Genomic DNA, 15,507 nt, shown 5'->3' with positions numbered 1-15,507 from the left:
AACGCGAGCTCCAGCTGTCCTTGGTGCGCCTTGTATAGAGTGCTTGCTTTTTAGACTACGCAGATCAGATATTTTTTTTCTTAATTACCTATAAGAGACACCATAATTCTAATCCTTGAACTTGATTACTCGATGAGGTGGACATTACTTCCACGAGAAATAAAATTGCCTAATCAACTAATTAACAACATTTCACTGATTAAGTTTTTAACTAGCTGCTTTAAAGCACATAGTGTAATTTACGAATTGTAGACGGTGAGGTTGCAAGGCATATCGACTTAGAACGAGCTCTCAAGATGACACCGGTGTCAAGATATGCGCCACCAAACTTGCGGTAACATTCACTGCCGTCCCACTTTCCCTCTTAAACAAAACGCCATTTTATGCATTCAAGCACGAAAGTAGCCGGAATGATAAGTACTTCGTCGCAGACATTAGAAGTAGGTATCTGCAAGTGGCCACTAATACCGTGAACGTACCCACTTAAGGCCAGAAATGAACGTAAAACATAGTGCGCCATTTATGCATAGTCACACCAGTGCGCCAGGACGTCCCTGATTTTGAGAGTGTCTGCTGAGGTATAGATAATTGTTCATCACTGAGGATGAACTCACTGTATTGCGTTATAAAAGAGCAAAAATATTCACTCTATAGCAGAGTTTCGACAACTATTTCTGCGTCAAAGCGGCCAGTATAAGAAAAACTACTTCAAGAACTGCGATGTCGGACCGACGCACTGAGGCACGGAAACTCAATCAAATTTGGCCTTCCTTTTAATTCAATAGTAATGAATACTCCTCCGCCAAATGAACAAACAGTTTTTAGGCCACAACACTTTCTGATCTGAGTTAGCGCTGCCGTGTAGCGTACCTGAAATGTGTCACCTGACCTAAGTCTGAATTTTCCGTTCTTGTTGCCTTTCTTTTCTGCAGCGCCAGTTGGTTACGTCGTTTGTGGTATTCTATCTTAAAAGGAGTAGAAGGAGTAGCTTGAAGGTACCGACGTCTCCAAAATATAACGTTCAAGAAATGGCGTTCAGCGGCTCGCAAGGAGACATATGCGAGGTCTCTTCTGGCCTTAGGTGGCACTGCGTCGATGGTGCTCTGCCACTGCCAAGCAGGGTTATATCTCTTGCAGCCCCTGGCTTTTTTTTTTTTTTTTTGCCCTTAGGCACCGCCGCTGCTGCTTCTCCCGAGCCTCTGTTTCCACGACACCTGCAGAGCGCATAGCACTGCTAAAACCTTGCGGATGCCGCAGAGCCAATACGTGCTGCGCGCAGGCTTCGCAAAAACATGCCGTGACGATAGTGCTGATTACGCGCGGTAGCTGACGAATCGGGACGCACAATTAAAAAGTGCCCGCGCCGTCGAAAGCCCGCGGGATAAACGTGCGCCGACAAGTTGCCCATAATTCTCGGCCGTAATCCGCTTGTACGCGTTTGTGGCTGCTGCGACTGAAGGCATTGCGCGCCTGCGGCAATTTTCTCCGCACCTCTTTTCGACGCCGATGTTAAGCCGCCCCTCGAAAGACTCAGGTCGTGCCCGGCTCAGTGATCGGTACTAGCTGCCGAGCGTATGTAGCAGTGCGGCGTAGTTATTGCAGCAACTTCGGTTACGGAGCTACAATTATACGCATGATTACTTCGAGCTGTCAATCTCTGACGGCGCTACTGAATTCAGAGAGCGTGGTTGGATTGCGCGAGGAATTAATGAGGTCACCCTGCGTGAGGACGTGATGAGTGAAGCAGCACTGCGTGCACATAAGCTCGAACCCATTTTTTTTTTTTTACGTTAAGATCGAGACAGACCAGTATGCCTTATGGTGTGCTAGTGTATAGAGTTAGGAAGCGTCGCAATATTTCTCTTTTCGCGAGCCATAAACCGCGTCGTTTAATTAGCGTTCCCTAGTTTTTCGTTGCTGGAAGATACTTAGAGCGTGCAGATAGTGAAATATTTCAAGCAAATCGAACAAGAATGTTCACAATATGCGACCTCGGAAAACTGTGTCGCACGTAAATAATCCTGAAGGGAAGATCGGTATAGAGTGAATAAAGCAAAGAAAAACAGAGCCCAATTCCGCGGTTTATCCTACTATAGTGCAGCCCTACTGCAGTCCTGCAGTTAACCATGCTCTCGAAGAGGTTGATGATGATGATGTCCATGATGCGTAGCCTTGAATTATTCGCCTGCATGCATTGTGAAATTGGACCAACCACGGCTTCGCGAATATGGAGTGCTGAAACAGAACAGCGCAACTTTATATAATTTTTTTTCGCCATCTGCATAGAGCGGGCCTTCTAAGCTGTGTCGCCATAATGGGAGATTAAAAAAAAGTTGTCACAGGAACATACAAAGTTACCGCTGTCCTGATTTCACAGCCCTAAAGCAGACAAAGGAACACTGCCGAGTTGCGCCCTTCCCGCCTTTTTTTCTTTCTTTTTCTGCTTTCGAGATGTATTTAACTGGAGACGATTTAGCGTTTTATCTTTATGGCTCATAGACGTCAGTGAAGCATAGTGGAAACGCCTGTACACGCCACTCTTTCGAAACACTAGTTTCAGGATATAACGCATCGATACGATGACTACATTATCACGACAGCGCTGGTTTCATTACAATGGAGCTGTGAGAAAGTCTCGTTTGACCTTCGGTGTGCAGGCTTCTCATTTGGCGCTTCTTTCTTTCGGGCTCAGCGAAGTATGCTAAGCAAGCCAACAGGGTAAGACGAGGTCCCTGTCTCCGGTGTGAACTGTTGCTATTTTCTGGGCGACCTGACAAGCAATCATCGTTAACACACCTTTACCCGTCACCAGACAAACACAGGCACAAAAAAAAAATCTAAGTGTACTTTTGTTCATACTACAAAATGCCGGTGCTAAAAAAGCCATTACGGAATGTATACAGAGCGCAGCAAAGTTGTCAAGGCAAGATTATGAAAGGAGGGCATGAAGGTAAGCGAGCAACAAAAAAGCCGGCGAAAAAGTTTAGAGGCGTCCGTCACACGTGATAGAATGCCTTCACACCTAAGTTTCTCAAATCGCCACCCTATACACCTTCCACCTCCCCCCCGTCTCTTCGTCCCCCTGAGGCGCCAAAAGCTTTCTCGTCTAACGAGATGCGAGGCTCCCTGCAGGGACTGGTCAAACGCTGTAAAGCAAACGCTGAACAATATCGCCAGCATCGTGGAACCATCTTCTCGTTCGAAGACTTTTAGTATTCATTGCTGACACCTTCGCTGTAGTACTGCATGCGTTCTTCTTACACGAGTGCCCATCGATAACGTCATCCATGCGACGAAGAATGAAACAAGAAAAGCACGCATCGTCGATGAAATACAGACGCCATCACCTCGCCAGGTTCTCAACTAGAACAAGAAATAATAAATGAAATAAATAATAAAAGAAAGTCTGAGCGAAAACATATACCAAGAAACAAAGTACGAAGTGGGAAATCTTCGTCTAAACGTCGCTCGGCACAAAAATTTTCCAGTGCCTAGAGCAGAAATAAATTTCTCCACTTAATAAAATTGAAGCTTTCTAACGGGTGAACGTTCGCCATGAACGCGTTGGAGGCGACCCAGTTCTGTCAAGCGCACTTGGCCGATGTTTATGGTTTGGCTCATCTCAAAAAGCCTTAGCACTGAAGCCTTATAGTCAATGTAGCGTATCTTATATATCAGGTATTACCAAAACATTACACAACGTTCGTAAAATGCGCAAAAAAAATTTGATGTAGAAAAGTGGCTTTTTGACGGTGGAACGCTTGAAGCCACGGCGTCATCATTATTTGCTGAACAGTGAAGAAAAAAAATGTCTTCCACATTTGGGTCGCCCCCTTTATACGCCAAGGGCCCGAGCCCTCTTGTAAGCAAATAATCATGATGATGATGACGACGACGACGATGATTATGATAATGATGATGATTATTATTATTATGTGAAAATCGGCGCTCTGTCACGGATGGTGGGAAACCAGTCCGCCCAGTATCATGACGTTAGAAAAGCGCAAAACAATGCATTTACTTCTAACATAGGGAGTTTGGTCAGGTGCAATAGTTCTTGCGAGTTCACGTGGGGTTTTTATTTCAGACTACAGCTGTAAGCAGGTGGGACAAAGTGTAAACAGAATACGGGGCTGTAATGAAGTTATGCTGGAGGCATGCCGGAAGTTCGAAGTCTTGAATGCTAATGTATCGCTGTCACATTCTCTCATTGGTGAAGCAGGTCACTTACACTTCAGAAGTTTTGAAATGTTTCGAAGGCTTGCAGCCTCTCCCGTTTACTGTTGCAGACGTTTTCACATTCTCAAAAGCATGGATATTTGGATTGTCGCGCAACTGACATGGCCGGCATTTGTCAGGACAGAGCGCGTAGCAGGTGTCGCAACATCGTCTGCGCCATTGTACCACACCGTACATTCCTTCTCTTTCAATCCCGTTTCCCCTTCCCCAGTGCCAGGTAGCCTACCAGGCTCAGCCGGGTTAACCTGCCTGCCTTTCCCTTGTGACCTCAATCCTGTACGGTTGTCGTGCGTATACACGACGAAGTGTGGTCGCGCCCTTGTGCGCTCTTTGTACTGAGTTCTTACCTTCATTCCATTCTTTGTAAAGTCCTGCTATACTGGAAGTACAGAAGTAGTAGAAAGCTGCTGCAATTTTACTCCTTAAGTATTTACGGCAAAGCTCCACCTGTTCTACGAGGAGGCGCACATCGACATTGAGTTAATATGTCTAGAAAGCGCTAAGCAAACCTATGGTACACCACATAGCTGAACCAGACAGACCCGCTCTAATGGACACCATTCGTATTTTTCCCGAAATGCACGCTCGGCAAGATCAAGCGCTTTCGACTTCGCTGCCAACGCGCCGTAATATCTTGCAACAGCATATGCAGCAATTTTTCGAGGCGGCTCCACTACGTGCAGTTGGCGACGCTAGCGACTAGCCAGCCCGGGTCATTCCGTGTCTCCCCTCAAGCGCAGCGCCCGCGACATTCACGTAACTGCACGCGTGAAAGTGGACTCGATACAGCGACAGGAGAGTTTACCGATTCGACGAAGCGGCAAAATTTAAAGAAAAAAGTGTGACAACGTGTTTATGGGCACTGGCGCCACCGGCTCTTTCGCGCTGTCCAAGGTAAGCCATAAGCGAAAATACATGCACAGGAAACGCCTGTCCACGGCAGTGGTGGGCTTACTGTGTGCGCGCGGAATGAAAGGCGTGGCAGTAGCGCGAGAGCATGGGATGGAGAGGGTTGCGGGCAACAGCGCCAAGACACCGCGGTCGCGGGCTGGCCGAGATCCATCATCGCACCTCTTCGATAGACGCCGGAGTGGCTGTCAAAAGTGGAGCGCGAGGATTGTGCTCCGCTTCTGGTGCGCGGCGCCTATCAAAGCCGCTTAGCGTTATATAAAAAAAAAAAGCAATTTGTTCTCGACAGTCGCGCGGTTCCTGTTGCTGTTACATCGCGCGTGTGAAATACTGCGAGCGTTCGCCGCCACCGCTTGGGCTTCCGCACATTAGCGTGCGGTAACACTTAGTCGCTACCTATACTCTACGTCCATCTGAGTGCAGCTACATCCATCTGAATGGACGCATCTATGAATGGACCACGGCTAGTCACGTTCGAATGCGATGTATCAAACGCCTAACCCCTTATGTTATGCTGGTGAGCTGGTTATTCTCGGTTTCACGCGCTGTTTCGTAATTTGTTTCCAGTCACGTGTTTTCACAGCGCAGATCGTTAGCTATAGTTTTCCTACAGTGCTGTGCAGTGAGGCATGTACTTGCTGTGAGTTAGGTGTATTAGGAAATGGCAGGCGGGCCTGCTGTATGCGCCGTTACTCGGGAAGCAGCGTCGGTGATTCAACACTGTTTTCTTTGCAAGATCGAGGCAGTTATAGCCGGTTTTCGGCGTGATTCTCCCCCTTTGTCGACACGTTGCGGGACGTAGTAAAATGAGCCTGTCGCAGCAGTGATGTGTGTTCGCCGGCACGCGTAAATTTGAGCCTGGTGCAGCATTGCTTTTTAGTGTTGTTTTATTGCACGCTCTCTCTTGGTTAAGGCTTCAAAAAGAAATCGAACACACCTGAATCAGGCATGTTTGAGTCACAGGCAGTTATTTATCTGTGCTGCCGAGAAAGGAATGCTTCCGACACCGCTAAATAGTTCTGGCGGCGCCAGTATTCATTAGGGTCTAAAGGTGTGGTTCAGCATACTGATCGTTCCCACGCGTGGTGGACATTTCCTTAGGCTCGTGAACACGGTGTTAGACGGATGAAGTAGTTACACCCATTTACATACTAATATCAGTAATTTGATCGCTTAGCTGTATTCTCAATGCTGCGACGTCGTATACAGCTTACTTTAGGAGAAAAGTACTCTTACTTTTAGTCTAGTACATGTCCTATCGGAACAATTATTGTACGACAGCGATGTTTCTTGTAAGTGAAAATAGTGATTCGTCATTTGAATACCGCTCGCGATGTTCCTTTCGAGATATACCCGCCTCGGTGACTCGGCGGCTACGGCGCTATGCTTCCAAGCACGAGGTCGAGGGTATCATTTCTGACCCCTGTGGCCGCATTCTGATGAGTGTGCCACGCAATTACGCTTGTGTACCCCGATTTCTGGCTTGTTGAAGCCCGGCAGGTCAGAATTATTTCGAAACCCTTACGCCACGGCGTTTATGGTATCCCGATCAAGCGTTGCTTTGGAACGTTGAACCATAGCAATCAACTTCGCGATAACTTTCCGACCTTCATGCCGCTCTACGATGTCAGCCAAGAGATGATTCGGAGACAAAGCAGGGGCTTCAGAACAAAGAAGACCCGTGCCTGCAGTCGGGTGCAAGGGGCTCAGCCGCGTTGCTGCAACTTCGCAGTCGTAGGAAAGTCCAGTGAACTTCCGTGTAAAGGCTTCGCGTGCACGAAGCAGGCGACCGCGCCACATGCGAACGCTCCTCATGCGAAGCCGCACAATGTAAGCCCGAGTCGCGATTAAAGGGCTGCGTCGCCCAGGAAAATTAAGCGCGCACGCAGTATTACTCGGATGAGTGCACTCTGTACATTGTGGTGTTTGGGCCACGCGCACATTGGACTTGGTTTGAGGTCAGTTATTTTGATCGAGCATTAGAGCACAGTGTTCTGGGGAGCGAGCGATTTTCGTTGGAAGAAAGCGGGAATAACGCGGCCCCGAATGCACTGAAACACGTCGCCGACCACATCAGTGTTGGCGGCAGCAGCGCGTAGTCGTAAAGGCTGCTCGCCCCCGGACTTGTGCGTAACGAATTACATGTCAACAATTACTTGTAATCGATTACAATTTTTGTGTACTTTTGTAATTTAACGACTACTTTGTTGAATCGGTAACGCTCACTGTAATACGATTACATCTTTCAGTATCACCAGTTGCATGTAACCAGCTAAATTTTTTTGACGGAACGTGCTATAAATAGCCGACGCAACGCTGAGTACATAAAATTGGTGGGTACTACAGTGTCTAAAAGGATAAAAACCTGTACATGGGTTACCTCCTTCCCACCATCAGCGTCGTGCAACTACGTTTCGGTCACCTCAACATAGCAGGCTTGCAGATTTTCACACCTCTCTCTCTGTAGTCCAACCTTCTGAGCTTTTCTCTTTCTCTCTCTCTCTCTCTCTCTCTCTCTCTCTCTCTCTCTCTCTCTCTCTCTTGGAAGCGATTTTAGACGGCCTTCATTGGTTGTAAAAGTTTCTGCTCCCTTCTTCGCCTATATAGGGCCGTCTGTGATTGGCTTGTCTATGGTAGATATAAGCCATTGGCTGTTAAGTGCACATGTTTCAATCTGTTTAACAAATACGCGACTTATAAACACCGATTTATGTGATTGCAGGTTTAATCATATTCAGCTTTATACTGAATTGCATTACAGATTTTGTCATCTTTTCAAGGAACGTGAACACGAGCTGGGGTCTGTTATACGTCGTTTGAGTCTATATGGCTAAGTAATGAAGGGTGCCGGAGGGAGGTCCACCCGCTCTGTTGGCCGACATACTGGAAGGGCGCTTCTATGGTTCGAAGCGATGGCTACTTCGAATGTTTTATGCCAGGGAATCACCTATGGTCGATTTTTCAGCTTATCACTAGCCCTATCGGGAGCGCCTTCCCCTGGCCCCAGCAACAACGAAGCGCTGCGTTTCATAGAGGGCCCGAACCCGAGCATCGCTGCATTTTGAGTAACCACAGTCTTGTGAGAAAGGTGTTCGTACTTTACAACGCAGTCATTCTGTTTTGCGCGCACATTGAGCAAGTTTTCAGTGTCGCTGCAGATATCTTCATAGGAAAGCGAAGGAAGAGTACTGATCAAACTTTCGAAATCAAATTCTTAGTGAGTATAAACTGTGTGTGAAGGGCTGCAAAGGACGTATTAAGTGGCAGGCCAGCTCGTTCTATTTACTCTATTTGTGCAATGTTCATAATGGTACGGAGGAAAGAGACGTTAATGTAATCGATCAAATTTCAATTATCACTCAATTTCTTTCGTGGGGCAGTAATTGATAACTGTAATGAACAAAAAATTTGAAAGAATTATAATCGTAATGCGTCACTCTTCTTCTGCAATGTGTACAACTCTGCGAGCACTTTCTACCATCCAACACTGTAATCTCAGAGACTCCTGATTTTAATATAAAGTGCTCCTCCCCATGAAATTACTTATGCAGCTGCCCGCATAAAAGTGCGAAGCAGTTGTTCCAGCTGCTGCCAGGCGATGCGGGATCACGTGCACGCAAGAAACGCGCTGCATTGCCCGGACCCTCTGAGTCACCGCGATCCTAAGTGTCATGGAGCTTTATCGGCGTCAAATAGGCAACATGTCGCCTAGAGGCATTGTTGGTCACTAATTTGGGAAATATACGAAAAAGAAAAAGACTTGCACAAGTGGTTGTTACTCTTTGTTTTTGGCACTGCGCTAATTTGGGCCCGTTCGTACGTGAAGGCCACATGGGCCGTTGGGACAATGATACACTACGTGACCATGCGAACTCGCCAAGGGTGTGACTACTTCCTCGCTTCCTACGCCTTGCAACCACTCGCTTAGCCACGTGCGCGCGTTTAAATACACGCCACACTTTGAGCGATTCGTCGTCTTGAAAATATATAGGGAACAAAGAGCGCGCTAGATTTTTTTTTTTTTTTTGAAGCATTTGCTATTCGCCAGCATGCTGAATCCTGTGTCAGTGAGCACTGCGCATCTTTGTTCAAAAAGCACTCGTCGAATCTCGAATGGGATTGGTGAGCGCGTCCTGATATTTTGAACCTGGTGACGACCACAGATAGCCCCTCACTACAAAAAGCGTGATGGTTGCTATTCAGCGGTCGTACCTGTCGTCTCCCCTTGTACCGTCCAAAAGCGCTGTTTGTTTTTAGTGTGTAAGAATAACCAACTCTCCAGCTGAGAGGCAGCTGGGTGCAAGGCTGACACGTGAGGTAACGCGTTATGTGGTTAATATTTTGTTGAGTGCCCAGGGTGCTGGCTCGCAGGCGCGGCCGCTTAGTATCACGTGTTCGTGTTGCTTCGTTCTGGCGCATTCGCGTGCTCGCACTGTCCCACTTAAGCAACATAACATTGCGCCTCGGTTCTGCACCATGCGACGACGCACCGCCATTATGCGACGACGGGGCTTCAATACCGCAAGCAGCAAAGTTGCATCGCCCGCGGGAGGAAGGTACCGCCACACCTGAGAGCTCGAATGTCAAGCCTTGACAAAACCACTGACCAACGCCGATTCTTCCATCGCCGGTCTAGCTCACAGCCATAAACTAAATCATCCGCTTGCCAAACAAGTCTGTCCTATTAATTATATTTTTGAGTCGAAAACACATGTTGCGAGGAACCGTGGCTGCACTGGACAGCAAGATACAAGGTGATTCCGTGAATACACAGCATGCCGTCGATGTAACAAGGACAAACTTGTGTGCGCCATCACGTGATTTCGGGAACACGCGAGGAGTAGCCGTTAAATAATAGGCGAGCTCGCCACACTTCGAGACTTCACAGTCTTCAGGCTGCAGCAAATAAAAACCTGTGGCTTCTAGTCACTCGCTCCGCCTTCCGCGTTCTTTCATGAGGGCGCTCCCGCTTATTCCTTCGCGCCGTCGCCACGCCCATCGCAGCGCCACAGAAGCAAGCCGAACAATGATCACTTCTGAGCCCCAATCCAGGGTAACCACTGAAACGCCACCTAAATGAGCGAACTGCTGCTTCCGGCGACGCAAACACCTCGCCCCGCAAGAAATTTTGCTTTTCTCCGTGTTCCCCCCTCTCTCTTCAGGCTGCCTCGCGATCCCCACACTCTCAATTAGAACCCGCATCCCTCCCAAACAAAGCATTCCACCCAGTCTCATCCCGTCCGCATTTCTCGTGCAAGGAAGAGGAGTCGCCGCCTCAGGGCCACGCCACCACCGCGCCTCGCGTTTGCGGTTGCCAACCCTGAATGACCGAGGGAGAACGGTCGACAGCTCGGCGGCGCAGAGGCTGGGTGACACTGGAAAGCTCTATGTGGTGTCGGGAGGCAAGCCTCCCTTTGTTTCCGGACCATGACTGGCCTTTTATGGCTAGCTGCTACTGCTGCAGTTTTGTGGTGCTAGAACTGAAACGACGCGGGGCCTGAACCCTCCGCACGGTGGCAACCCTTTAGCTGGAGTAACGTGGGCATCCATTGCTCTGGGCTCCCCCGTTGGGGGATGGAGCCATTAGCACAACACATGGCCCCAAGCCTCCCCTGCACGGCTGACGGCCCATCCCACCCTCTTTCTACCCATCTTGTTCTGCATTGTGAAGATTCCAGTAGTCCTGCCTGAACGCGTGCGAGTGCCTTGGTAGGTTTCGGCACGCGCTGTGAAAGCTATATCAGTCTTTTACGACGCCACGGTCGTTATGGCTCTCACTTTGCCGGCAGACGCTTCAAGCCGCGTCTCACCTTCCACTGTTTCCGCTCTTCCTCAGTATACATTATTTGCCGTCACGGAGCGTGGATAAGGCTGTGGTGCCTGGCTACCAACCTGGATATCTCCACCAGGCATCTGTCGTTGTACGGCTAAATCTTTTCGGGACGGCGGTGCGCGGCCGCGCCATGCAGATCTCCGAGCATTAGTTCAGAGGCGGGGTCGCAACGAGGCTTTGTGGTTTGCCTCGAAGATGAGTGAAGAACGTGCTCTGGTGAGGCAGTGAGGGCAGTGAGAGACCGCAAATCACTCGGAAACTAACTAAAGATGCCAGTGTCGTTTGCAGCTTTCGGTAACAGCGACGATTACGTGTCACCTCTTATGCAAAATCAAAAACAGCTCCTGTGTGCAGCCGCTGCAGCAAAAGTGGGGAGAATGGAAATCGGAATGAAAGACAGTGTACCGCTTGGCTTACAACGGATCATTCTCCTGGCAGCGCAGCTGGCAAACATCTGAAATTCCTGTTGTTTGAAGCTTGCGGCCTACTATAAAAGTGCTTAAAGAAAACGTTGGTTTTTTTCACCTGTTGGGCGAGTAAAACCTTCGATGGAGGGGTTTGTCCTAATCGGGATGGGATAACTTCCATAAAGCAATAGCTGTGAAGTAAGTCCCTCTTGATACACACAGCGGTAGTTCCAAGCAGCAATGGGCAGTTGACCCGCCGGCGGAATTCACCGACGGTGAAGCTGGCCTGTGCACCCTCTGCTGCAGAGTCTTTGCTGGGCGTTGTGTCAATATGTCTGGTGAGGCAGCCTTCATGTACGTTGAAATTAGAGGGTTCTGTAAACTTGTGCTCACCAAAGGAAAAGCCCTTTTCTGCAGGAGCAACAGTTGGGTCCTCGTCTATAGGAGCAGAGGGGTATTGCCTCATCTCGTCATGTCGGGGTGCTCCATAAGACTCATCATTCGTGCTGACTTCCGCCGTACGTCGTTTCTTTCTGGGCCTTGTGGGTGCGGGTGATTTCCTAGTCATGGGTGGCTTCGGCTTCTTTACGTATGCCGGTGGGAAAATGCAAGGTAAGGCGTGATCTGCCGGCATTGTTCCTTTTAGAAAATCAAGCAAAATGTTGCCACCAAACTCACTGAAGTATATTTTTTCAACGATCATTTCCTTCGTAAAGCGCTTGTTGCAAATGGCATCTTTTTGGATCAGCACGTGGTCTATGCGAGGAATGGCTTCTGCCCAGCTTTTCCTTGATCTTCTACTTTTCATCACGCGCAATATGCGCAGGCTTGTTCTTATGTGGCACAAAATAAAACATTCGTGTGCAGTTTGTCAATACGGCCACCAACAATTCACTAGTGATGTCCTGTTACGCGGGCAATATTGCAAATCATGGCACAGGTGCCCCAGAAAGTAAACGGAGCGCGCGAGCTCTTGCCGAACTGCATCTCCCGCGGCGCTAACAGCGGTATCGCGAGCTAGGTAGCACACGCAAAGAAAATTTGCGGTGCCTTTCGATATGCTTTTAAATCCTGCCTAATTAAGGGCTCAGTCGAATGAGCACTAGTTACAGCAGTCGACGCTAGGGCAACCTTTATGCGCTTGCAGAAACTATTTATTTCCGTGCCGTTGACTGAAACAGCGGCATGGCCACGACGGCAATCGTCGCGTTTCCAAAGAAACAAACAGCGGACAGTGACAGGCGCCGTGCGTTTATCAAGCAAACGGTTCTGGCGAGAGCTGCTTGCCACTGATAAATAGTTGTGGCACACTCAGCAACCTCCCCTATAGAGTCGACCGTTTGAAGAAGCGCTCCTTCTTCGGAGCCGCCTATGAGGCAGCGGTCAAAAACATGTCGCATGACAACCCTGACAACCGCATATTACGTTCGCGCATGTCATGTAGTACGCACTGCTGCCGCTAGTACACGCAGATGTGGTTAGGCCACCGCTCGCACGCTCCGTTTAGTATCTGGGGAACCTGTACCTGATGACGTTTCAACCGTCTGACAAGAGCTCTTCAACTTCCGAACTCTAGGAAATGCACGTAGACAAACAGCCTTTCCGATCACCTTGACTTAACTGTGCTATTACCAAGTGAGCGCCGTCGTGTGGTGTGGTCTGATCTTTATCTACAACGAACCTCTTTCTTTTGCAGCTGCCACATTTCACCACTCCTTAAGCGAAATGTACACAATAGCCGCCAACATACGCGACTTGGGAGCATCAAAAGATCTGCAGTACTCTCCGTGTTCTTGAGTCAGTCTGAGATGCCTTTCCCATCTAAAATCTGAAATAAACTGCTCGTCTGCACAAATGGCGAACCACATTTCGTACAAGTGATCCCCTAGTTAATACCACTTCCACCATCGTTGTTTTTAGGTCGCGCTTGAGTTTCCAAGCACTCCATTTAAGGCAATACGAAAGAAACCCGAGCAGCGAAAAGGTGTGCAGACCGGAAATATTTCTGCACAGAAATAATCTTACCTTCGTCTAGAACGTAGGCACCACACGCCTCGAGGAATGGCACTTAAGTACACACTTGTTCCGAGCGCTGTGATTCTTCGGAAACAAAAGGGCCAGCACCTTCTTCAACATAGGCATTTCGTAGAACAGGCTAGCACGCATCTGTTCGGCATCACACGTTAAGCCTTCACGCATTCACAACAAGCAATAAATAAAGTGACAGCGGCAAAACATTTTAAAAACGAACGCACGCAGCAGGGGGAACAAGGTAGGAGCATGTAAGAGCACGGTCGGGAACCTGCCGGGTGCCGCAGTGCCGGAAATTGCCGCTACCGGCACGCGGTGACGTCAAAATCTTGCCTCGCCGGCCAGAAGAGGCTTTGCCGCTTTGCCGCGTTCGATTGGCTTCCCAGATGGTGCTCGCAGTTCGTGGCTTCATTGGACAGAGTGCAAAATGATCGTTACGCGCGCTGCTGATAACGATTCGCGCGTGAGCGGCCTGACTCTATAGGAGCAAGCACGTCAGCGTTTCTAGCGTCAACGTCGATGCTCTGTAGACTGGGCGGCAGACGAGAACGCGGCGTCTCACTGCCCGACATCAAAGCAGCCTCGCTGTTGCACCGATCCAGCCCGCGGCCCTAATTACCGCCGCTCGCTGGGCGTGCCACAAAGGCGGAGACGAGCCATCATAGTGAACGAAAAAAAAAAAAAAAACACCATCGCCAGCTTTCGCTACTCCCGCTATTTGCTCCCGCTAAAGCAGGACGACGGAAACGGCGCGCTAACGTACACTATATCGTCTATGCTGTGTTTATTGTACGAAAACCTATTCGCGATTACGACAGGAATTCAGCCAACATTCTAAACATCATCCTACGACAACCTCTTAGATATCGTATAAGAAAAACGTGCGCCTTCGTAGTGTGGCTGATGTGTGTTTGAGCCTGCTGGTGAAAGGAGGTCGTTTGTCGTTGTCCGGCTATCTGTGGTTCTCGTTTCGCGTGTTCGTGTGCATTGTTCAGGCCGAGTGTTTGTCACGTCATTCTTTTATTCCCGTTTACCATGTTGAGAGTGCCACCCCACGTAGAACCAAAATATGTAAACATGTAAAACCACGCCATCTCTACGTATTAACCTTATCGTAAAGCCATAAACATGTCACCGTTATCTCTTGAGAACCGCGGACAAGCTCTCTGGCTACTGGGACGGGCATTTGGTGGGAAATGCTCTGAATGGTATGTGACTATTTTGGGTGCTTGCGCTACGTCTTGTTTATTAGTGGTTTGTTTCTGGGTATGTAGCTCGTGCTTAGAAATAAATTAATACATTTCAATCTTGTTTACAGGTGAATCATCAATTTAGGCGGCGTGCGAGTGCGTTCCGTTGCAATGTGTGAACTTTTGTGAAAGTGGCGACCATTACAGCGTGCTAAAGACAGAAACGCCGCAGGTTCTACTTTCTAAACTAAAGAAAAAGAAGCAAATAAGGTTGCATCTTTTAGCATTGTTAACCTTGTGTTTTTGTTTTGAATCCGGACAAAAGAAGCCTCTTTCATCAGCGCGCGCACGGCGCGTGACATGCTTCTAATGACGCCTCGCGTGTGAGCCAAATTCGCCGAGCTGTAGCTTGGGTGGATAATTGATCTGTGGGCTGTCTACAAGCGAGCACGTCCGCATCGTCAAACGGTACACTACTCTTAACAGCGCTCACGTGACGCTGCCGCATTTAGATATATACTATCGGAAGAAGTTACGGTTCCGCCTTTTTACACACAATTGTGCTCGCGAGAGACCGTAAAAGTGTCGCGAAGCGCAGCAATCACGTCCAAATCGGTTTCGCTGTCTGCGTCTCCGCAAAGGGGCTGCCATTCGAAAGCGTGACTGGCGGCTACAGAGTTCGTCTAATTGCTCACAGACACTTTCAATTTCTTTTTAACCAACCAGCTCTCGGCCTTCGAGGTATATATCAGGCGGTGTGTCAGCGCTGAATTAAATGCAGTATGTTCTTTAGGGGGACTATCACAAAACAGACAGACAGACAGACAGACAGACAGACAGACAGACAGACAGACAGACAGACAGACAGACAGACAGACAGACAGACAGACAGACAGAC

At 48.7% G+C, this 15,507-nt stretch overlaps 1 protein-coding gene and 1 long non-coding RNA gene across 2 annotated transcripts in view; one reads left to right on the top strand and one right to left on the bottom strand.

Annotated features, from left to right (window-relative positions):
- Positions 1–13,673, bottom strand: part of LOC142583148 (uncharacterized) — a 298,712-nt gene extending 285,039 nt beyond the window's left edge. The window contains exon 1 of the long non-coding RNA XR_012828556.1: positions 13,414–13,673. This is a non-coding gene — a long non-coding RNA (uncharacterized LOC142583148). The remainder of the gene's footprint in view (positions 1–13,413) is intronic.
- The window catches only part of LOC142583145 (protein sax-3-like), a 181,969-nt gene that overhangs the window by 69,342 nt on the left and 97,120 nt on the right, over positions 1–15,507 (top strand). The gene's annotated exons all lie outside the window — the stretch shown is intronic.

This window comes from Dermacentor variabilis, chromosome 5 (assembly GCF_050947875.1).
Source record: "Dermacentor variabilis isolate Ectoservices chromosome 5, ASM5094787v1, whole genome shotgun sequence".
NCBI classification, from domain to species: Eukaryota; Metazoa; Arthropoda; class Arachnida; order Ixodida; family Ixodidae; genus Dermacentor; species Dermacentor variabilis.
The sequence above is the reverse complement of the archived record's forward strand: the minus strand, read 5'-3'. Positions and strand labels throughout refer to the sequence as shown.